At 42.8% G+C, this 23194-nt stretch overlaps 2 long non-coding RNA genes across 4 annotated transcripts in view; one reads left to right on the top strand and one right to left on the bottom strand.

Moving 5' to 3' along the window:
* Window positions 1–23194, top strand: part of LOC147350248 (uncharacterized) — a 274444-nt gene that overhangs the window by 87652 nt on the left and 163598 nt on the right. The gene's annotated exons all lie outside the window — the stretch shown is intronic.
* LOC147350250 (uncharacterized) lies at window positions 4495–7257 on the bottom strand. The gene is made up of 2 exons (XR_015148680.1): window positions 6496–7257; window positions 4495–5979 (listed from the first exon to the last, which is right to left on the bottom strand). It is a non-coding gene; the product is annotated as an uncharacterized LOC147350250 (long non-coding RNA).

Raw genomic sequence — 23194 nt, 5'->3', positions numbered from 1 at the left:
TTCCTGGCAAGACTAACTGGAGTGGGTGGCCATTTCCTCCTCCAGGGGATCCTCATGACCCAGTGATCAAACACGAGTATCCTGCATTTGCAGATGGTTTCTTTACCACTGAGCCACTAGAGAAGCCCACTGAGTCAATACCATGTGTCAAGTTTTGGGTTAGTGATGGGAGAGAGAAAGGTGAATGATAGCACAGTCATTTCTCTTGTAGGGTTAATAGTTTAATGTGAAGAGGCCGATATTACATAAGTAAGTTTTGAAATAATTAGGTACAGTTAGTTACATTTTATGAGGAAGTATGGATGACTCCATAAGGAAGTCATCTGGTGGCGCAGTGGGTAAGAATCAGCCTGCCAATGCAGGGGACACACGTTAGATCCCTGGTCTGAGAAGATCCACCTGCTGCTGAGCAGCCAAGCCCATGCGTCACAACTACTGAACCCGTGCGCCCCGGAGCCTGAGCTCTGCAACAAGAGAAGCCACTGCAATTAGAAGCTCCAGCACCGCAACGAAGACTAGCCCCCACCCACCACAACTAGAGAAAGCCCGAGGGCAGTAAAGACCTAGCCTAGGGTAGCCAAAAAATCATTAAAAAAATAAATAAATACATGAAATAAATACCAATAGCCGTCGATTATCTCTCATCATTTCTGTGCATCAGTATGGAAGTATGGAATGAGCCTTTCCTCGCCACATCTTCAGGTATTAGTACACTCTGGCACATACTAAGTTCAACAAAATATTTCTGGAGGGAATAATGAATAAATAAATATATGAATTACCCAAAAAATAATACTCATTCAGTAGATAAGGAAGTACTGAAACTATAAAGGCATGTAGTTTATAGTGTTTCTAGTTCACTAAGATGCCTTCCTTAAACAGGTTTTCTAAGATTTAAATTTAGATAACTAGATTCAGAATTTTATTTTTTATATGATATCAGCACTATACTTACACACATAGGAAAAATGCAAGTAGAGTATCATTATACATTTGAACCATTATTTTTATATGCTTCAAAATGAATTTCTTTATGGTAGAATTTTAACTTCCTGAACTGTAGGAGTCTTTTAACTAGCAGGGGACATTATTGAATGGTAAATGAATGATAAAATGTAAAATGTTTTGTTGCCCCCAAAACAACCAAACAGACCCACCATTTAGCAGATCTCTGAGGCCTTCTATAATTTTGGAAACAAACTCATGCAAGAAAAGTTGGGTCCTGTAGAATTCATGGAGGAGAAGGGGAGGGATTCACCATTCTGGGGAGCTCAGTTTTAACAAGAGGGTTTACTCCCTTCTGGGGCTTCCCTGCTAGCTCAGCTGGCAAAGAATCCGCCTCCTGTGCAGGAGACCCTGGTTTGATTCCTGGGTTGGGAAGATACCCTGGAGAAGGGAAAGGCTACCCACTCCAGTATTCTTGCCTGGAGAATTTCAAGGACTGCATAGTCCATGGGGTCGCAAAGAGCTGGACATGAGCGACTTTCACTTTTACTTACTCCCTATAGGGCTTCCCTGGTGCCTCCGACAGTAAAGAATCTGCCCATAATGTGGCAGACTGGGGTTCGATTCTTGGGTCAGGAAGATCCCCTGGAGAAGGGAATGGCTACCCACTCCAGTATCCTTGCCGGGAAAATTTCATGGACAGAGGAACTTAGGGGGCTACAGTCCATGGGATTGCAAAGAGTTGGGCATGACTGAGCAAATAGCACTTTACTCCCAATAAACATGACTACAAAAATTTTAAATGGCTTAAATAGAAAATTTTTCAAGATGCATTACATTCTTCCCAGATTCCTTTAATGGAATGTTCTGGAAACGCAGCATGTCCAGTTGTAGCATGGTTGGTTAGAGCTGAAGAAATCTCTCCAACTGAATTTGTAAAGAAGAGAGTACGCAGCCCTACTGTTTCTATTTGCCTCTCTCTCTCCCATCTTTTATAATCTCTCAGCTATGAAATGGCAACCCACTCCAGTGTTCTTGCCTGGAGAATTCTAGGGATGGGGGAGCCTTATGGGCTGCCGTCTATGGGGTCGCACAGAGTCGGACACGACTGAAGTGACTTAGCAGCAGCAGCTATGTAAAATGGGACGTGACTGACAAGGGCCAAATGTATTTCCTGATCTATCTACATAATGACCCCATTATCTGTTAAGTGTGAGTGCATTTAGGGACATCACAGGGCAGACTATTTAATATTTGCAATGTTTGGCATCTAGTTTTCTGTAAGCATCCACTGGCTTAGATGCCTGGTAGTGATCAGCTACTCAGGTATTGTAAACAAGTAACAAAAATAAGAAGAGGAGTTTACAGACTCCTCTCCTATCTTCTGAAAGTCTGAACCACATCTGCCATCTCCCTGCTCCACTTGTTCTCAATTCGTCTCCCCCCTCCACACCTTCTCACTATCGCCTTCATCCTTCTCCCTCTCATGCTCTTTATTTTATTTTGTTCTTCTCCCTTTTCCCTCTCCCCCTCTCCTACCTACCTACCTCTTCATTCTCCTTTCCACCACCTTGCCTTCCCTCTTTCTTCACCCTTCCATCCTTTTGCAAAATGTCATTCATTTTCCATCAGCAAAAACCTACATATACAGCTCTTTGTCTTCAATTGCCCTGCAGTTTAAGTTACCAGGTTTCCCTGAGGTGTGTCTTCTAATGCCTGCCAATTATTTAGGACTTCAGATCTGGAGATAGGGTGATGCATCATTAAAGAAGAACCGATAAGAATAATCAAATACAAGCTGCCGGTCAACACTTGACAGCTGGCAGAAGAGCTGTGTCATAGAGGATGCTATCAGGGCTGTGCAGAAGCCCGAGGAGGTTATACAATTCCAAACTAGCATCCTGATCTGTAGGACAGACAGAAAGACAATAGGAGGGAGAAGCTAGATTTAAACATGGCAAAGGGAAAACACAGCCTTGGATCTGGGAAGAGTTGATGATAGCTAAACTAAGAATTATAAAGTGGGTTTGAAACTTCCTGTGGGAGCCCTGCGTTGGCCTGTCTTCCCGCCCCATGGACTCTGTGCCAGCAAACACATCTCCTTTGCACTTGTCAGCATTCTGTTCTTGTTAGAGACTGGGATTCCCGGCAGTGGGAGAGACCAGCACTGCTTGATATGCAGGACCGGCACTCCTGCGACAGTCTCTGCACGCTTAGGTCCTCATGTTCTGGAGATGCTTCCCAGCCGACCAGGCAGTAGCTGGGTGTCCCCGGGCACCTGGGGACAAGCCCTCACCTCTCCCCAGGGACAGCTCCCTCCTGCTACCTCAGTACCCTGCCCTCTCCCAATATTCTTTTTTTTGGATTTTTTCCCCTCCATGTGAGTGTGTCTGGGCCACCACCTCCCTTCACGTAGCCCAATAGGTAGATTTCCAGGTTCTGAATCCTTTGCAGAGGAAGGGTGCTGAGGGACTGACTAGGAGGGGTTGCCTGGGAAGGCCCAGGTGTCCCTCTGGGTGAGGGGACACCCCAGAAGAAGAGCCTCCTGGGGTGCTGTAAATGTTCTCTGTCTCAGCCTGAGTGATGGTTGTGTAAGGGTGTGCATATGGAAACATGTACCCAGCTGTGCATTGAGATTGTGCACTGAACTGTGTGTCAGTTCTATCCTGAGAGAGAGAGAAAAAAAATCTAGAATCTGGTTTTGACTCCACTTAGGCTTGTATGACCTCTGGCTCTTGCCAAGCCTATAAACAGGGCTAAATATAGTACTTGTCACAGAGGGGGTTGTGTGGATGAAAATAAAAAGCATTCAGCATGTGTAAAGGGCTTGGGACAGGATCAGTGCTCAATAATAGATGGCAAATATCATCATTATTGTTGGAGAAAATTACTCTTCCAAAGTGGTAATGAATGTAATGAATGCAAATATTTGGATTTAAAATCCCTCATTGCATATTGGAGCATCTGGACTCCATCTTTCAGGGCCTTAACTCAGAGGTATGACCAATAGTGGGGATTTAGGCACTGAAGCAGGCTAACAGAAGGAAATCATCCAGCAAGGGGCCTGGGAGGGCTCTTTAAATTCTAGCAGCCGGGCAGCCCCAGCCACCTGGCCGGCCTGTGCAGGCTGGCCTCACCTGTATATCACACCCATTTCAGGCACATGTCTCGAGTCCTGGAGGCAAATTTCTGATGAATTCATTTTTAACCAATAAACTTCACTCATATGCAGAGTGTAAACTCTGGATCGACGTGCTCTGACACCAAGGCTGAGAAACACAGTTGTGACTAATGGCATTATCTCAGCTCAGCAGTGGAAAATCAGAGCCTTCTTGATTCTTTTTCTGCGATCATTAAAATCTGTTCTACTCTGCCCAGGAAATGGATGAGACCCTGGTATTTATTGCTGACCTCCACTTTGCCTGTAACTACTTAGAAATCCATAGAACTACAGGATGTCTGAGCTCTACAACATCTTAAAGAGTAGCTAAATGAAAACCCCTTGCTTTATAGATGAAGTGGGAGGAAAAGTAACTCGCATGAGGTTCATTCATCTTGAACAAGTATTTATTCAGCAACTGTGTGCCAGGATTTGTGGTAGACCCTGGATTATATAACTTGGCATGGAAAATTCCTTCCAGCTCTCTTCTGGAGTTCTCCCAAGCCAGGCCATGACTTGAGTCGGTACTACATGATATGCATTGATGTCTTTGATAGAACGGTAATGTAGACAGTGTACAGCAGCTGGAGTACTGAGTTATATAGTCAAGGGGGAAGCAGGGGCTCTGTTGGCTGACATTGTAAACCATTGTGGGCTTATCAACAGGTAAGACCCAAAGGCCGGTGCCCTGAGCTGGATGGAGGGACGCGGGCTCCCCTGCAGCCTTCTCGTAATCTCTTCTGCTGCATGCAGCTCTTTGGGGGCATCACCTTTCTTTTCTGACTTCCCGATTTTTAGCCTACTCTACCTAGTCATCCTATTCTGAACTCAACCACCTACATGTGCTGGAAAGAGAAATAGAATACGCAGAGGCCTGGCCCTGGTTCTCAAAGCCCCTCCACTGAGGGACCCGACAGCTTGTGCTTTGTTATCGTTCAGTCTCTCAGTCAAGTCCGACTCTCTGCGACCCCATGGACTGCAGCATGCCAGGCTTCCCTGTCCTCCATTATCTCCCAGAGTTTGCTGAAACTCATGTCCATTGAGTCGGTAATGCTGTCTCATCCTCTGCCGCCCCCTTCTCCTTCTATCCTCAATCTTTGCCAGCATAGTTTTTTCCAAGGAGTTGGCTCTTCATATCAGGTGGCCAAAGTGTTGAAGCTTTGCAGCATGTGCTATGGGGCAGGAAACCACATTTTGTCACCCTCCAGGCAAGTAATCGAAACTTTTGAAATGGACCAGACACAAGGCACCAAGGAGTATTGAGGGCTGTGGCAAAGTGGAGGTGCGCCTCTGCATAAAGGGACAGTCACTCCTCAGTCTGATGGGTTTTTCCACAGACATTACAGAGCCAGCACTGCCGCAGCTTTAGACTTCTTCAAAATAAACAAGCAACTGTTTTTTTAAGATCATGTGTCCCAGTTTTTTTTAATCATTCTGTAGGTCAAAAAAAAAGAAAGAAACATTTGCGAGTTCCTGGACTGCTTAAAAAACACAAAAGATCTGCTACCTCTAAGGAATGGTCCAGAATATTCTTTCAGATTCAAGGTCAGCAGACATAATGAGAATGGGAAGAACAATGTTTGAGTATGAGAGTTTGTTACTTCTTGGTTCAGAAAAGACAGATATTGTGAGCAGATATTGTGAGAGGGAGCTATAATCACGAGGAAGCTGAATTCTAGCCACGTTACTCACCTCTGCCTCTGGGAAAGTCATTTCAGTAATCTGAGCCTCCTTTTCTCTGCTGGTAATATGGGCTCATGCCATCTTCTCGAGAATTTGTCATTCAATCAAGAGTCTTTGTGCCGCTGAAGTAGTCCAACTACTCATTCATTCATTTGAATATTTTTTAAGAACCTACCACTCGTGTGTGGAATCTGAAATATGATACAAATCAATATATCTACAAAACAGAACAAGACTCACAGACATAGAGAACAGGCTTGTGGTTGCCACGCGAGGGGGTGGGGGAGGGAAGGATTACGAGTTTGGGATTAGCAAACTAGTATATACAGGATGGATAAACAGTAAGGTTCTGCCATATAGCACAGGGAACTATATTAATTATCCTGTGATAAACCATAATGGAAAAAGCTTCATCTATGTATAACTGAGTCACCTTGCTGCATAGGAGAAATTAACACAACATTGTAAACCAACTAACTATATTTCAAAAAAAAAAAAGAACCTACCATGCAGGAGTCACAGCGTAAGAGCTTGCAACAAGTAATAAACAGAGCAAACACCATTCCTGGCCTCAAAGAGCACACAGTTGAGAGGAGAAGGCAACTTCAGAGGGAGTAACAATGCAGCGAGGCAGATGCTTTGATGGGGTGGAGGGTGTTATGCAAACACCCCAATATGCAGCCTCATCTTCCATGCCTCTTCCCTACCTTTCTAGGTTCCCATCAAGGGTCTCCAGGCTGCTTCCCGAACATGTCAGCCTCCCATGCCAACCTCTTTTCTGTCTTCAGTTCAGTTCAGCCACTCAGTCGTGTCCAACTCTTCACGACCCCATGAACCACAGCATGCCAGGCCTCCCTGTCCATCACCAACTGCCGGAGTCTACCCAAACCCATGTCCATCGAGTCAGTGATGCCATCCAACCATCTCATCCTCTGTTATCCCCTTTTCCTCCTGCCCTCAATCTTTCCCAGCATCAGGGTCTTTTCAAATGAATCAGCTCTTTGCATCAGGTGGCCAAAATATTGGAGTTTCAGCTTCAGCATCAGTCCTTCCAATGAACACCCAGGACTGATCTCCTTTAGGATGGACTGGTTGGATCTCCTTGCAGTCCAAGGGACTCTGAAGAGTCTTCTCCAACACCACAGTTCAAAAGCATCAATTTTTCGGTGCTCAGCTTTCTTTATAGTCCAGCTCTCACATTCATACATGACTACTGGAAAAACCATAGCCTTCACCAGACGGACCTTTGTTGACAAAGTAATGTCTCTGCTTAACTTAGAAAAAAATTTTTTTTTTCTTTTCCTTGCTATGTCTTGGAGCTCTCAGGATCTTAGTTCCCAGACCAGGAATGGAACCCATGCCCCCTGCATTGGGAGCATGGAGTCTTAACCACTGGACCACCAGGGAAGTCCCTATCTTAACATCTTGGTCCTTGCTGTTTACTCTGCCTGGAATGATCTTTCCCCAGCTATTTTCAGAGCTCCTTCTTTATTTCACTCACACTTCTCCTCCCAGAGATGTCCTCTGCTCAGAGGTGTCCTCCGATTGTCCTGCTTAAAATAGCAACCCCACATGTTCTGCTTTAGGTTTTTATAGCGCTGGCTGTCACCCGATGTTCTAATCTCTCAGCTTCATAAACAGTCTGGACTTAAATTTATTTTATTCACTGATTTCTCCCCTGGGCCTGGAACAGAACTTAGATCCTGGTTATTATTCATCAAACCTTTGTTGAGTGAATGAGGGAAATATCCATACATGGGGGATCCTAATGGAGATTCAGGGAAAGCTTCTTGGCAGAGATGATGTTTAAACCAGCAAGTTGGTCAGATTAAAAAGTTCTTCAGGTAAAGATGGATGCATGGTTATCTTGGGCAAAAGACTGAGCATATAGGAAGTCCTAGATATTAGTAAGAGTTTATCACTATGATGAAAGAAGTTTAAGTGAGATTGGGTGATAAAGCATGGAAAGGGGGGCTGTAATAGAGAGAGCTGCGGATGGAGAGGCAGGCAGGAGCTAGGGGTAGAGGACTCTGAGGACCTAATGTGGAGTCTAGACTTTATCCCACCAGCATAGGGATGCAAGGGGTGCAGCCACTTTGAAAAATAGCTTCACAGTTACTCATGAAGATAAATATACATTTACCATACAGTCCAGAAACACCACATCCAAGTGAAATGAAAACTTATTTTCACACAGAAGACTCTGTGAGTTTTTATAACAGTTTTATTCGTAATTACTCAAAAGAACTGTTCTATATTTTGCATGCTGTGGTGGTTGTATCAGTCTGTGTTCGTGAAAATCTCCATAATCATATACTCCATGGAGTGATTTTACTGCGTGGAAATTTCTCTTTGATTAAAAGAACTGTGGGGAAACATTAGCGGGTTCTTGGTAGAAGAGGAACACTGTCAGATTTGTGTTTTCAAAGGATTGCTGTGGCTGGGGGATGACAAGAATGGAAATGGGACCCCAGTGAGGGGTCGATAGCAGTGGGCCAGGTAACATGACTGTTGCTTGGACAAACTGGGGATGGAAAAAAAGTGGAGGATTGAGATATATTTAGAAAGTGGAATCAGCAAGACTTGGTAATTAGATTTGGGGAGTGAGGATAGGGGAGTGTTCAAGAATGATGCTGAGGAATTTGGACTGAGAACAATTGAGTAAACAGTGGTGCCATTTGCTGTATCCACAAGGATGTGCAGGAGAAGGAGCAGGCCTTGAGAAGCACATGGCCTGGGAATAACACGAGACAACAGTGGGTTGGTACACGTCGGGAGTATGATTAAGGTTTTTATCAGTTTGATTGGTTCTGTTTTATTTTAGCAAGCTAGCACATACCTGAGTGCTTGCTTCTAGGGGCCTCTGTGCAACCATAATAAAAAATCCACCTGTCTTGTAAGTTCCCATTGAGACTTCCTGTTCTGTAGCATCGAAACACTTTCCTCTTCCAATCTCAGTGCCGCCAGTTGACTGGTTAAGCCACTGTGTCGACTCAATTCTTGTCAGCACAGCCATATCCCTAAGAAAAATGTAAGTCAGACGCTGCCCTGTTCCCCATACTGATGACTATTTTCAAGGCGATTTAGAGAGATAGCAACAAAAAAGAAAATTTCAGAAAAAAGTCAATATAAATGCCCTGGAAAAGAGAGCTGTCTCCCTCCCAAAGTCTTTAGCACCTGCACATGGACGGGACTTGGACGGTTTTGACACGAGCAACAGTGATCTTACACACCCTGCTCTGCTTTGTCAGCTCCTTCCATTCTCTGGCCCAGAAAAAGCCGGAGGGTGATCTCCAGCCAAACCACCTTATTCTATTTTCATGAGGCCCCAATTCTGTGTGGCCTGGCCCGGCAGGAGGACCTCCAACTGAATGAGTGTGGCTCATGGCCTGGAGAGTGTAGATTTCTTTCAGAACACTCAAAATTCTCAACCAATGTTTTAATATTGATCCTGAAGATATTCTTGTGAAGTTAATTGGAAACTCTTATATATACAAACAAGGAGACTGAAATGCAGAGGCATTCATTCTAGACAAATCAGCCTCATTTCTAAATCAGGATAATGGCAAAGTATTAGTTCCTTCATTTTCCCAAAAACATCTTACTCTTGCCTTAGGGGCATGTTGCAAGGTTATGGGCTTTCTAAATGTCAAATTCACTGAAGTTGCTTTTTAATGGTTACTTCTTGGTGGGTGGGATTACGGGATGGTTTTGATGTTCTTTATGATTGTGATTTTTGGTTTTTCTATAATCAGCGTGTATTACCTTTATAATTGGGAAGAAAATGAAAGAAACTTCCTAAGAAACCAGTATGCACAATATGAAACCATTTTTAAAGGAAAATGGACATATGAGATTACACAAACAACCAAATGTTAAAAGCAGCCGTCGTTTCTGACAGGCAATATGGGTGATTTTTCTCTGTTTCCTGGTGCTTCCTAGTGTTTTTCCAATTTTCTTTCTTTTTCCCTTATTTTTTGTAGTTTTCTTTTGATGAATATAAATTACTTATGTAATCAGAAAAAAATAAACCATTCTTTCAAAAGTGCTATGTAGTGTTCCTCTCAATTAAGGTGGTAGGATTCTAAGGGTGACGAAACTGACTTTAAGTCGTGACGCTGAGAGTAATTAGCTATGTGACTGAAAGAAAGTCACAACCAATGGAGTGACTCATGGCTTAAAAGAGGGCTCAGAATGTTAGTGCCATCTACTCCTGGGAGAGGGGAACTTCTCTGCTGGGTCAGTGGTAAAGAATCCGCCTGCAGGAGCTGGTGGGGTCAGTCCCTGGGTCAGGAAGATCCCCTGGAGAAGAAAATGGCAGCCCACTCCAGTATTCTTGCCTGGGAAATCCCATGGACAGAGGAGCCTGGTGGGCTAGAGTCCATGGGGTCACAAAGAGTTGGACACAGCTTAGTGACTAAACAACAACAGCCCCCTGGGTGTCAGGTCCCAGTGAGCTAATGCATGTGAGACACTTGGGAGGAAGGTGCCACAGCTGGAACCACTGTTCCAGAAATAATCTGTGCGGTATTGTTAAGGGAACGTGTTGCAATTTGAAGGCATGTTATTTTTATTTTGAAGGAAGAGACTAAATCCCAGTTATTAAGCCAGTCTCCTGTACTTTGGCACTTTTTGTGCCAACTTGATGTCCTGTGAGAGTGGAAAGGGGGAAAATTTGTTCCTATATGCCTTGGCCTCCTGCCACCATCCAGGCTCAGGCCCAGGGATCTGGCCATGGAGGGTGGAGAGCCAGGGGCAGTGCGGGGGCCTAGGGCACTGCCAGCCCTGGGAAAGGGCTGCTCCCCTTGGTTGGGACCGGGATTCAGAGAAAGCTGCATCTGCTGCCCTTTGGAGTCTCATTGGTCACTGAGCCTGAACCTTCCACGAAATCAGACAATCAGACCCTCTGACCAAGGAAGCATGACTCTTGGCTGCACATTGAGAGAAAATCTATGGCTGGGTAAGATGGCTCCATCAGGGAACTAAAGCCATTGTTCCCTCCCAGTTAAAAGTCATGTAATTATCCGTGTTCACTTGTATAGTTTTATGATTCACCCAGAGCGTGATGATTCACACACGGACTCTGTAAGAAGGAAAAAAGAATGACATGGAAAGAACAGCTTATATATCAACCTGTCAAAATAGAGGAGATCATCTAGCTATCAATCTCCCTGTAATGTGAGAGAGATTTATATTTTTCTGTTTCTTTGAATTTGAAGTTTCACTAGGCATTTAATAGTACATTCTCATGATACTTCTCTTCCTCTCCAGAAGTAAAGATGGAATTTATTTATTCAAGTTCTTCTTTGGCTCAGCATTGGTGCAGGGGGTGGAGACTACTTTTAGAAGCTCACATTCTGCTCACACTTTTGCTAAGACCTCTTTATTTTTACATGATTGGTATATTTGTAGAACTAAGGGTCCTTCATTGCCTTTTCTATATTATACACACCTTACTTTTCCATGTGCCTAAAAGAAAGAAAAAAATTTCCCCTACTTTTCAAGAAATTTTAGGAGTCATTCTATGGTTAGAAAAATCAGCAAGCACAGTTTCAGTTTATAAATATTAAAATTGTATGTTGGAAGTCATCTTGAGGTGCTAATTTGCTTACTCTTAGGGTGACCAAAATGCCTCTAAGCACCTTACAGAAGTGGCCAGCTGTCTTACTTCTGCAGCAGGATGTGAAGTAGGATGGACCTGACTGTCAGGCTTCAAAGCTGAGGGCAGTAGATGTGAGGTCATCAGCAAGACTTGCTACGAGGTTGGAACCAGTTTTGCAATCCACAGTGTATCACCATCTTCACCTACACATAAAAAGGCAACAGCAGTGCTGAAAGGTTAGTAAGAGAGGATTTCTCTGAGCCCAAAATATTTCTTCCCCTCCCCCTACTCAAATTAACTGTAGGAGACAGTGTAGAAGATACCAGGGTTTTGGCCAGGAGGGGAGAATTAATCTTGCACATTTACCCCCAAACTAGCTGCTTGCATTACTATAGAAACTCAAAACTGCCATGGATTTAAAAATTTGGGGCAGAGTTTGACAAGTGTTCTCCGGAGTCGGCAGGTCACAGGGCCTATGAAAGTCCAAAGGGGAAAAATTGATGGAATTGTACCCAATGGTTTGGGGGAAGAAGGAGGGTGGTGGGACAGTAAATAACACTGAATTCTGTGGTGGGAGAGGGTGGACGTCATCCTTCATCTATGGCTCAGGGGGCCACCTCAGGTGGAAGCCAGGCTCTGTTTGCCTTGAAAGGACCCACCCAAGGTGGCTGCCCTCAGGGACTAGACAACCCAGCAGAAGAAGACTAAAGGGTCAGCTGTCACACAGGAGCTGAAGGGGTCATGAGTGGCCAGCTGGAAGATAATAGTCTCCTCTGGGAGCTGTCAACTAGAGGAAAGGATGAGTGAAAGAAAAGGCCAAGATTTGCCATGTGGAGGGCTCGCAACCACACTGCTACAGTGCTGGGCGGTAAGGCTCTGCCCCTGCCCTTACCTGGTTCTGCGGAGTTAAGTGAAGTGAAAGAAGCTCAGTCCTATCTGACTCTTGGCAAGTCCATGGACTGTAGCCTGCCAGACTCCTCTGTCCATGGAATTTTCCAGGCCAGAATACTGGATTGGGTTGCTGTTCCTTTCTCCAAGGGATCTTCCCAATCCAGGGACCGAACCCACGTCTCCCACATTGCAGGTGGCGGAAGCCCTCTGAGGAATTAAGAGCAGCAGTATCAGCAGGGGAGAGAGTTTGAGAGGGTGAATAAGAAATGGTCCATACTCTTCTCCCTTCCTTAATGCAGGTATTTGAGCCCCGGGGCAGGCAGGAGGGGCAATTCGAAATGCATGAGAGATTGAAGTGCTGGGTTAGACCAGCTGGACTGTTCACCTGAAAATGAGACGCCCTTGAAACCTGACTGACTGGAAAAGGAAGGGGTCAGCTTGAAGTCCCATCAAGATGTGAGGAAGAAAGACCCCAACAGAGAAGGTTAGAAGTCAGTGGGTGGGAGAAAAGTGAATGCATTCCATGAGGGTCCAGCTCCTCAGTATTTCAGTTATCTGAGTACAGATTCCACAGACGTGTCTTTGCATACCGTGATTTGTGAGCACTTTTTAGACAGTCTCTATATTTGACTTATAAAAAGATTGCTTTACTCTCTTCACCACCCACCTTGGCAAACCTATATCCCTGATCAACTGATCTAGTCTAGTTCTGGATTTGAAGAGCTCCTCTATTCTGCTTCCTCTGCTGAGATTTTCATGTTAAAAGCTGTGTTGATAGTCCAGAATAAAAAATTGAAACCTCAAAAGGCAAGTTTTCTGTTGAAATAGAAGATATAGTATTTTTAAAGCATGACTAGAAGTCTTTCTCTGAAGAAAAGTTTCATTTTTAATAGAATCCTAGCATTCAGTATGGGTTTCCCTAGAGGCTCATATGGTAAAGAATCTTGTCTGCAATGCAGGAGACCTGTGTTCAATCACTGGGTCAGTAAGAAACCCTGGAGAAGGGAATGGCTACCCACTCCAGTATCCTTGCCTGGAGAATCCCAAGGACAGAGGAGCCTGTGGGCTACGGTCCATGGGATAGCAACAGTTGGAATACAACTGAGTGAGTTTCCCATGTGGCGCTAGTGGTAAGGACCTGCCTCCAATGCAGGAGACATAAGAGACGTGGGTTTGATTCCTGAATCGGGAAGATCCCCTGGAGGAGGGCATGGCAACCCACTCCAGTATTTTTGCCTGGAGAATCCCATGGACAGAGGAGCCTCGCAGGCTACAGTCCATGGGGTCACAAAAAGTCAGACAGGACAGAGCGACTAATACTTGAACTAGGAGCACGTTGATTAAGACACCAAACTCAGAGGCCGATTCTTTCTCTTCTGAGTTGTGTGACCTTGAGCAAACTACGTAAACTCTCTATTCTTCATTTATTTTCCTTTTAAAAATTGAGGTAGTAATAGATACCTGTCTTATAGAGTTTTAAAGATTAAGTGGATTAATATATGTAAAATGCTTAGAACAGGGTCTGGTACCATGGTAAGCACTTCAGGACACTCATCATTGTTGCAGACTCTGTCGGAGCCCAAGTCATATATTCTGGCCTCGAGAATTCTCACACCCATGCTTAGCTATGATGTCTCTTTCTCAACTATCTTTTCATGGATAGAAATTTTCTTATTCAACCTTTAAGGAACATTTTTGGGTTAGTTGTCCTATGCCAGAAATTGGATACATAGAGTCTCAGCATCGCTTGCTAGTTGAGACAGGAGTGGGGTAAAGAGAAAAGAGAAAGATCTGACCCAACCAGAGGCTGGCTCCCACTTACTAACCTGGTACATGTTCTTCTTGGTTTCCAGAGAGAGAGTGCAGTAGTAAAACCTTAGCTTGTCAGTAACGAGAATCCAATGCCAGTGTTTTTACTAGAATGTCTCTGCTTTCATTTGGTTGGTTGGTTTCTCATCTATGGTGTGCCTGAGTAGTATAATTTCCTCTTGACTCAACTGAATAACCTGAGAATTGAGAATCCAGAGATGTATGCTTGAATGGAGGCTATGCATTTTCTAGTCATTGAGTGAGTCGCTTAACCTTTTGACATGTCAGTTTCCAACTCAGTGAAATAAGCACAGTGATACCTGACCATGTATCCTACAGAACTGCTAAGGGGAACACATCAGAGAGTGAGCAAGTTAGATTTACCAGATTCTGGGATGAGTTCCTGAAATGACCCCTATTTAGGGAGCCGCAGAAGCTTTGACTTTGACTAAAATGTCCCAGAGGGTATCCCCTAATAAATTCTTCTTCTTCCCTTCATTGAATATCTCAATATAAAGTCTGGGAGAACATAGCTCAAAATACAAGTTGTGATTAATTAGCTTAAATAAATGTCTATATGACATATTGGTTAGTATGATAATTATCCCAAGGGGTTTGTTTGTTTTTATAGCTATGCACACAGTTTCACTCTTGAGAACCCCAAGGAACAAAATGTTATTGGCATCCTCTCCAGAAACAAAGAGCAGCTGCATTTATTTGGGACATTTCCCAGGCTGCTCCCTCCAGCATGTGTGAAGGATGCTGTTGATCTGTCAATGCACCATTGAAGGAGACTGAGCTCTCACCACCGTCCTTCACCAGCACTTACACAGCCACTGGGTATGCCAAGTGGGTACTGTGCTACGTCTTATAACACCATGCCTATGGCCTGAGACAAAGGGATTTCTGCCCACACTGGCTTTCCCCTTAAAGTACACTGTTGTGACTATGGAACCCCAGTCCCATAGAAAGTCCTGAAATGTCTCAGCTTCATCAGGCTGATCTCATCCTAACAATTGCTGCCTTATATAGGACTTCCCTGGTGCCTTAGATGGTAAAGGTTCCGTCTGCAACGCTGGAGACCCAGGCTTGATCCCTGGGTAGGGAAGATCCCCTGGAGAAGGAAATGGCAACCCACTCCAGTATTCTTGCCTGGAGAATTACATGAACACAGGAGCATGGTGGGCTATAGTCAATGGGGTCACAAAGAGTTAGACATGACCCAGAGACTAACATTTTCATATTCTTTCACAGAGAGGGATCAGACTGTCAAGGCTGGAAGACTACTGAGTTGTTCACTTCAGTTCAGTTCAGTCGCTCAGTCATGTCCGACTCTGCGACCCCATGAATCACAGCATGCCAGGCTTCCCTGTCTATCACCAACTCCCGGAGTTCACTCAAACTCATGTCCATCGAGTCAGTGATGCCATCCAGCCATCTCATCCTCTGTCATCCCCTTCTCCTCCTGCCCCCAATCCCTGCCAGCATCAGGGTCTTTTCAAATGAGTCAACTCATCGCATGAGGTGGCCAAAGTATTGCAATTTCAGCTTCAGCATCAGTCCTTTCAATGAACACCCAGGTCTGATCTCCTTTAGAAAGGACTGGTTGGATCTCCTTGTAGTCCAAGGGACTCTCAGGAGTCTTCTCCAACACCACAGTTCAAAAGCATCAATTCTTCGGTACTCAGCTTTCTTCACAGTCCAACTCTCACATCCATACATGACCACTGGAAAAACCATAGCCTTGACTAGACAAATCTTTGTTGGCAAAGTAATGTCTCTGCTTTTCAATATGCTATCTAGGTTGGTCATAACTTTCCTTCCAAGGAGTAAGCGTCTTTTAATTTCATGGCTGCAGTCACCATCTGCAGTGATTTTGGAGCCCAAAACATAAAGTCTGACGCTGTTTCCACTGTTTCCCCATCTATTTCCCATGAAGTGATGGGACCAGATGCCATGATCTTAGTTTTCTGAATGTTGAGCTTTAGGCCCACTTTTTCACTCTCCACTTTCACTTTCATCAAGAGGCTTTTTAGTTCCTCTTCACTTTCTGCCATAAGGGTAGTGTCATCTGCATATCTGAGGTTATTGATATTTCTCCCGGCAATCTTGATTCCAGCTTGTGCTTCTTCCAGCCCAGCGTTTCTCATGATGTACTCTGCATATAAGTTAAATAAGCAGGGTGACAGTATACACCCTTGACGTACTCCTTTTCCTATTTGGAACCAGTCTGTTGTTCCATGTCCAGTTCTAACTGTTGCTTCCTGACCTGCATACAGGTTTCTCAAGAGGCAGGTCAGGTGGTCTGGTATTCCCATCTCTGTCAGAATTTTCCACAGTTTACTGTGATCCACACAGTCAAAGGCTTTGGCATAGTCAATAAAGCAGAAATAGATGTTTTTCTGGAACTCTCTTGCTTTTTCCATGATCCAGCGGATATTGGCAATTTGATCTCTGGTTCTTCTGCCTTTTCTAAAACCAGCTTGAACATCTGGAAGTTCACGTATTGCTGAAGCTTGGCTTGAGGAATTTTGAGCATTACTTTACTAGTGTGTGAGATGAGTGCAATTGTGTGGTAGTTTGAGCATTCTTTGGCATTGCCTTTCTTTGGGATTGGAATGAAAACTGACCTTTTCCAGTCCTGTGGCCACTGCTGAGTTTTCCAAATTTGCTGGCATATTGAGTGTAGCACTTTGACAGCATCAACTTTCAGGATTTGAAAGAGCTCAACTGGAATTCCATCACCTCCACTAGCTTTGTTCATAGTGATGCTTTCTAAGGCTCACTTGACTTCACATTCCAGGATGTCCTGCTCTAGGTGAGTGATCACACCATCATGATTATCTTGGTCATGAAGCTCTTTTTTGTACAGTTCTTCTGTGTATTCTTGCCACCTTTTCTTAGTATCTTCTGCTTCTGTTAGGTCCATACCATTTCTGTCCTTTATCGAGCCCATCTTTGCATGAAGTGTTCCCTTGGTATCTGTAATTTTCTTGAAGAGATCTCTAGTCTTTCCCATTCTGTTGTTTTCCTCTATTTCTTTGCATTGATCGCTGAGGAAGGCTTTCTTATCTCTCCTTGCTATTCTTTGGAACTCTGCATTCAGATGCTTATATCTTTCCTTTTCTCTTTTGCTTCTTGCTTCTCTTCTTTTCACAGCTATTTGTAAGGCCTCCTCAGACAGCCATTTTGCTTTCTTGCATTTCTTTTCCATGGGGATGGTCTTGATCCCTAGCTCCTGTACAATGTCACGAACCTCCATCCATAGTTCATCAGGCACTCAATCTATCAGATCTAGGCCCTTAAATCTATTTCTCACTTCCACTGTATAATCATAAAGGATTTGATTTAGGTCATACCTAAATCAAATTAGGTCTAGTGGTTTTCCCCAGTTTCTTCAATTTAAGTCTGAATTTGGCAATGAGGAGTTCATGGTCTGAGCCACAGCCAGCTCCCGGTCTGGTTTTTGCTGACTGTATAGAGCTTCTCCATCTTTGGCTGCAAAGAATATAATCAAGAGTAGGGCTCAATTCTGGTTAGCCATTAGAATCTGCTTGGGAGATTTTGAAAATATTTGATGCCTGATCAGCCTTTATCCTAATATTCTGATTTAACTGAATTGCAACAGAGTCCTGGCATGTGTGTGTGCTAAGTTGCTTCAGTCGTGTCTGACTCTTTGTGACCCCATGGACTGTAACCCTCCGTGCTCCACTGTCTGTGGGATTTTCCAGGAAAGATTACTGGAGTGGATTACCATGCCCTCCTCCAGGGACTCTTCCTGACCCAGGGATTGATCTTATGTCTCCTGCATTGGCAGATGGATTCTTTACCCCTAGGGCCACATGGGAAGCCCAGAGTCCTGGCATTTGGTGCTTTACAAAAGCTCTTCAAGGTTGAGAACCACTGGACTGAAATCAGGACTAGAACTACTGTCTCTCAATATCTCATGCAGACAATTAGAGAGAAAATGGCTTCGGGTGCAGGCATCTTTGAATTTTGACATCTACCTCATTTACTTACTAATTGAGGCCTTGAACAAATTATGGATGTGAGAGTTGGACTGTGAAGAAGGCTGAGAACCAAAGAATTGATGCTTTTGAACTGTGGTGTTGGAGAAGACTCTTGAGAGTCCCTTGGACTGCAAGGAGATCCAACCAGTCCATTCTGAAGGAGATCAGCCCTGGGATTTCTTTGGAAGGAATGATGCTAAAGCTGAAACTCCAGTAGTTTGGCTACCTCATGCGAAGAGTTGACTCATTGGAAAAGACTCTGATGCTGGCAGGGATTGAGGGCAGGAGGAGAAGGGGACGACAGAGGATGAGATGGCTGGATGGCATCACTGACTCGATGGACGTGAGTCTGGGTGAACTCTGGGAGTTGGTGATGGACAGGGAGGCCTGGCGTGCTGTGATTCATGGAGTCTCAAAGAGTCGGACACGACTGAACGACAACTGAACTGAACAAATTATTGAAATTCTCAATTTTCTTGCTTATAAAATGGGAAAAATAACACTTATGTCAGATTGTTTGGTTGAAATTAAGTGTAAAGACATATATGTCTGTTTTCTTCACTCATCATTAGCAACTTGAAGATAGGGATCATCTGGTAATTTAAAATAACATTTAATTGAGAAACTACTATGTGTGAGACACAGCAAATACAGCATTTATATTATCTCACTCAAGCTGCACAACTCTGAATCAAAGAATAATTTCATGCAATGAAGCATATTAAAGAGACAGATAAGGCAATCAAGATATGTTCAAGATCTCACAGGTCACAGCAGAACCAAGTGTCAAACTCAGATGTTTCTGACTCCAGAGTTTGTTACCTTAATCGATGGACTACAGTGTTTCTCTAGACTGTGCTAACTGTTGTCTCTCTCTCCCTTAGCATGACACCTGCCACATGGAAGGTACTATATAAATATTCAATAAAAGTGTAAGAATGGAAAGATGTAAATGAATGAGTGAAGGGATGGTGAATGAATGAAGTACTTCGCTCATAGTAAACAGTCAGTTACTATTGATTCTTCGCTCTGTTGATCAGACTACTCTATTGGATAAAAAGGATTTATCTTCAACAGAGGCAACATGCAGTAAACAAAATTATAATGTGCCTTATAGGAAATTGCCATAGGAAAATGAGATCAATCCCATTCTTTCATATGGCATTAGGCCGGATATGATTTTCACTCAGAGCATGTTGGTAGTTAATAGCAGAAAAATAAATATCAATTCATGCCAGTTTTAGACTCCTCTTTATCTTTCAAATGACTATTTGGACATTGGCTGTCATGATATTTTATGTATTTCCTGTATGTATTCTGAACGCAGCTGTGCTAAGACTCTGAGGGCTTATTTTAGCACACAAGAACAGCTTGGGATAGTCAGAAATGCACGATATGTGGGATCAGCAAGCCGGAGTTCAGGTTTTGGCTATTCACTTAGCAGCTGTGAAGCTTTAATCCCAAACATCTCAAGTAAAGTATGCCTACCCTAGAGGTTTGGGACATTATGCTGTAAGGTCTCAGAGATGCAGGATAAATGCAATGCCTTCATTCATTCATTAAGCAAATATTCACTGAATGCCAGCCATTGAATTATAAGTGAAATGAATAAGATGGATAAGGTCACTGTTCTCATGGAGACTGAGATTCTTCAAAGAGAGACATGTAATAAATAAGATAATTTAAAATACAGATTAATGCTATCTTTTGAAAAAAAAGATAACATGAAGTTATTTTTAAAAGGCTTAGTAGAAAGTTTAAGAGGGCTGGTGATGGAATATTATTAGTTGTCTACCCAGAATCCTCTTTCCCCTTTCTAATAGTCTGTTGTTTTCAATTTGATGTCTGTTATTACCACATACCACCCATGGGATGGGTACCGATTGACTTAAGCTAAACATATTCAACTCCCCAGTGGTTTAAGGGAGCTACATAACCTAAATAGTCCAGTTGGGATTCTGGCAAGCAATCTTGGTATCAAAGTTGCTTTCTCTGCTTTTCCTCTCAGAATCAGAGGATAAAGATATAAAGACAGGGATTGTTGGAGCCGTCTTGCCCCTAAAATGGAAAGAACTTGAGGATGCAGATAAGGAGAAAGAGCACAGTGGGTGAATCCCACCGGGAGGTAAGCTAACTGTGAGGTTGGCCTTATCTCTGAAACTCGAGTTACAAAAGCAAATAAATTCCTTTATTGCTTAAGCAAATTTGAACGAGCTTTTCTGTTTATTCCACCAGAGGATTCATAATGGATACAGAATTTGATTCCAGGAGTGGGATGCAGTAAAATACAAACCTAAAACATGGACTTGTCTGAGCAGAGGTGATGAGGTGAAGAGCAATGGTCTGCTGGGACTCAGGCTTGTGCCTACAAAGTGCCTCAGGAAAAATGGCAGGAAAAATTCAAGATTTGGGATTCTAGTAAGGTCCTACAATGAAGCAACAATGTTCAGATGAAATGTCCCATCTGACAACAGAAGAAAGTATGGTTTTACTTAAAAGGCTCTCTCTGGATATGCATGGCAAGAAAAATGCCTGGAATCCGGCAATGTTACAAAGACCAAATACTTGACTCCAAGTTAAGGTTCATACAAGTAAAGACAGGAGGTAAAGCTGGGGCAAAAGACAAGCCTATCCCCTTAGGTCACTCCTAAATACTTCCTATGAAATCGTTCCCACCTGACAAAGCAAACAAGTGCGGCTGTGATGGAACCAAGGACAGGGAACAAATCATTCCACTCCAAGTTATTATCAGAAGCTGTCCAGTAGCAGAAGCCAAGATGAAAGTAGCATCCATGACATTAAGGTCTAAGGGGATGATAATATTATTAATACAACAGAGGTTTGCTGTTAGACCATAGAACTTCCTAGACTCCAATACAACTGGAGACGGGCTCTCTTTCTAAAGTTCCCAGCCTGCGGAAGTGACTAGTCAAATGTCTTGATGATACCTAAGCCTATAAAGGAACTGTGTCACCAAAGACATCCCAATCCTGCACGACTATAGTCTTGACAGCTGAAATGCTGTAGCATTAGGGTTAGGGTTCTTTGAGGTCACACGCACAGAATCAGGGATGCTAAAATTATGTAGCCCTTGGAAAGGAAAACTTCTCTAGATATGTCAATGAATGAAGAGCCTCCAAGAAAAAAAAACCAGAGGCTGCCAGATTGGTTGACTAAGCTACTTCTCCACTGACGGAGCACTATCAGATCACGATGCTGGAAAGAAGGAAGAAAATTCTTAGTACTCCCATTTCCAAGCCAGTGTTCTCAGATTCTCCCTAATTAGACTAAGCTATGTTCTCACCCCCAAGTCTCGTACCCACCCCAGGGGAATTATGTCTTTTATGTATAATTTGCCAGTGGATGCCTATGTTCATGAGAGTGTGTGTTTTCCCAATTCTCCTCTTTTTATAATTGAGACTTCTTTCACTGAAGTTATCTATATTCTTTGTCTACTGTTATATACTGAATGTCTTGGTGATTGATAAATTAGTCTTAACTAAGCATGAAGAGCTACACTGACTGAAAAAAGTTGTTGTATCACTCAGAAGTCCTGACTTGGAACTAGATGTAGTAATTGGATGATACTTTAGTTGTCTATTTTGGGGGACAGAATGAGTGTACTTTATGTAGGTATGAATAAACATTTAAAAATATGCATGTATGGGAAGATGGGTGTATGTAGGTGTTGCATACTCAAAGATGTGGGCTGTCTAAAAGCACTTAATGTTTATCCTAAGACTGAGCAAATAAGTTAATAAATTATGGAAAAGGAGAGCCAAATTTCTCATGGCCTGGGAAAGGAGTTATAATTAAGGAAAGGAGAAAAACTAGAGTGAAAATAGCATTGGATTAATATTGGAGGTTACCCCACGTGGGACTCATGGCTTTTGATAGTTGGATGCATATAGAAATATACATAAATACAAGCCTTTGTGCTCACATATTTATTTTCTAGCTCCATTTTCAGAGAGCCCTAGACACAATACCAGTAATGAACACAACAATTGCTCAGATTTTGGTTTCTGAACACTATTATCCAATGAGAGTTCCTATGGTTCCTTGGAGAAGTAGCTGAATCTAGGCAGAGAAAGTATAAGATGGGAAGGAAATGTCTCATGATGCCGGATACAAGGAAATATTAAAAACGAATGATGAGAATCTGTCAAAAGGGCACAGGAGTCTACTTTAAAAAGCTCTCATTATCAAATCTGGGACAACATAAACAGCAAAATTAATAATATTAGTAATGGATTATAACCCATAGAATAAAATAGTACACAAACTGTACGGATGTAAGGTGAAAATGAAAGTCCTTCAGTCGTGTCTGACTCTTTGTGACCCTAGGGACTATACAGTCCTTGGAATTCTGCAGTCCAGAACACTGGAGTGGGTAGCCTTTAAATGGCAGAGAAGAAAAAGTATAGTAGAATTCCAACTAATAAATGTAGAAGGATTAAGGTCAAACATTTGTCAAACACCACAGTGAGAATTGTTTCAGGCAAGATTCATCAATAAATGTTAAGACATTGGCAAAAAAAAAATGATGAGAAATAGGATTTTTAGGTAATTTCAAAGTATATTCCCCAAAGCTTCTAACTAATTACAAAGGGAAAAACAGTAACATTATTATAAAGAAAGGTGGTAGGCACCACATAAAATTCAGAGATTAAAATTTTCATCACTATAATGGTCCAAGTCATCATCCTGTGTCTTTGCTTGTGATGCACTCAGATGAATATAGTATCACTCTGCAGTATTTGTCCCAAAAATGTATAACCTTAATTTAAATTATGAGCAAACATTATGCAAACACAAATTGAGGGCCATTCTACAAAATAACTGACCAACGCACTTCAAAATGTCAAGATAATGAAAGACAAAGGAAAGCTATTGGAATAAGATAGCTGTATCTATTAGAGAAAATTTTCTGATTTTAATCTTTGTGAAGATGTTATGTTAGATATTAAATTTTGGAGAATCTGGGTGAAGAGTACGCAGGAAGTCTGTTCTGTGTTTGTAACATGCTTGCAAGCAAAATTCAAGATGAAAAGTTTAACATTTTTTAAATTAAAATATGAAAAAAAATCCTCA

Source organism: Bos grunniens, chromosome 20 (genome assembly GCF_055505025.1).
Source record: "Bos grunniens cultivar Pamir isolate PY7600 chromosome 20, Bosgru_T2T1.0, whole genome shotgun sequence".
NCBI lineage: Eukaryota > Metazoa > Chordata > Mammalia > Artiodactyla > Bovidae > Bos > Bos grunniens.
This window is presented reverse-complemented; position numbering and strand designations above follow the sequence as displayed.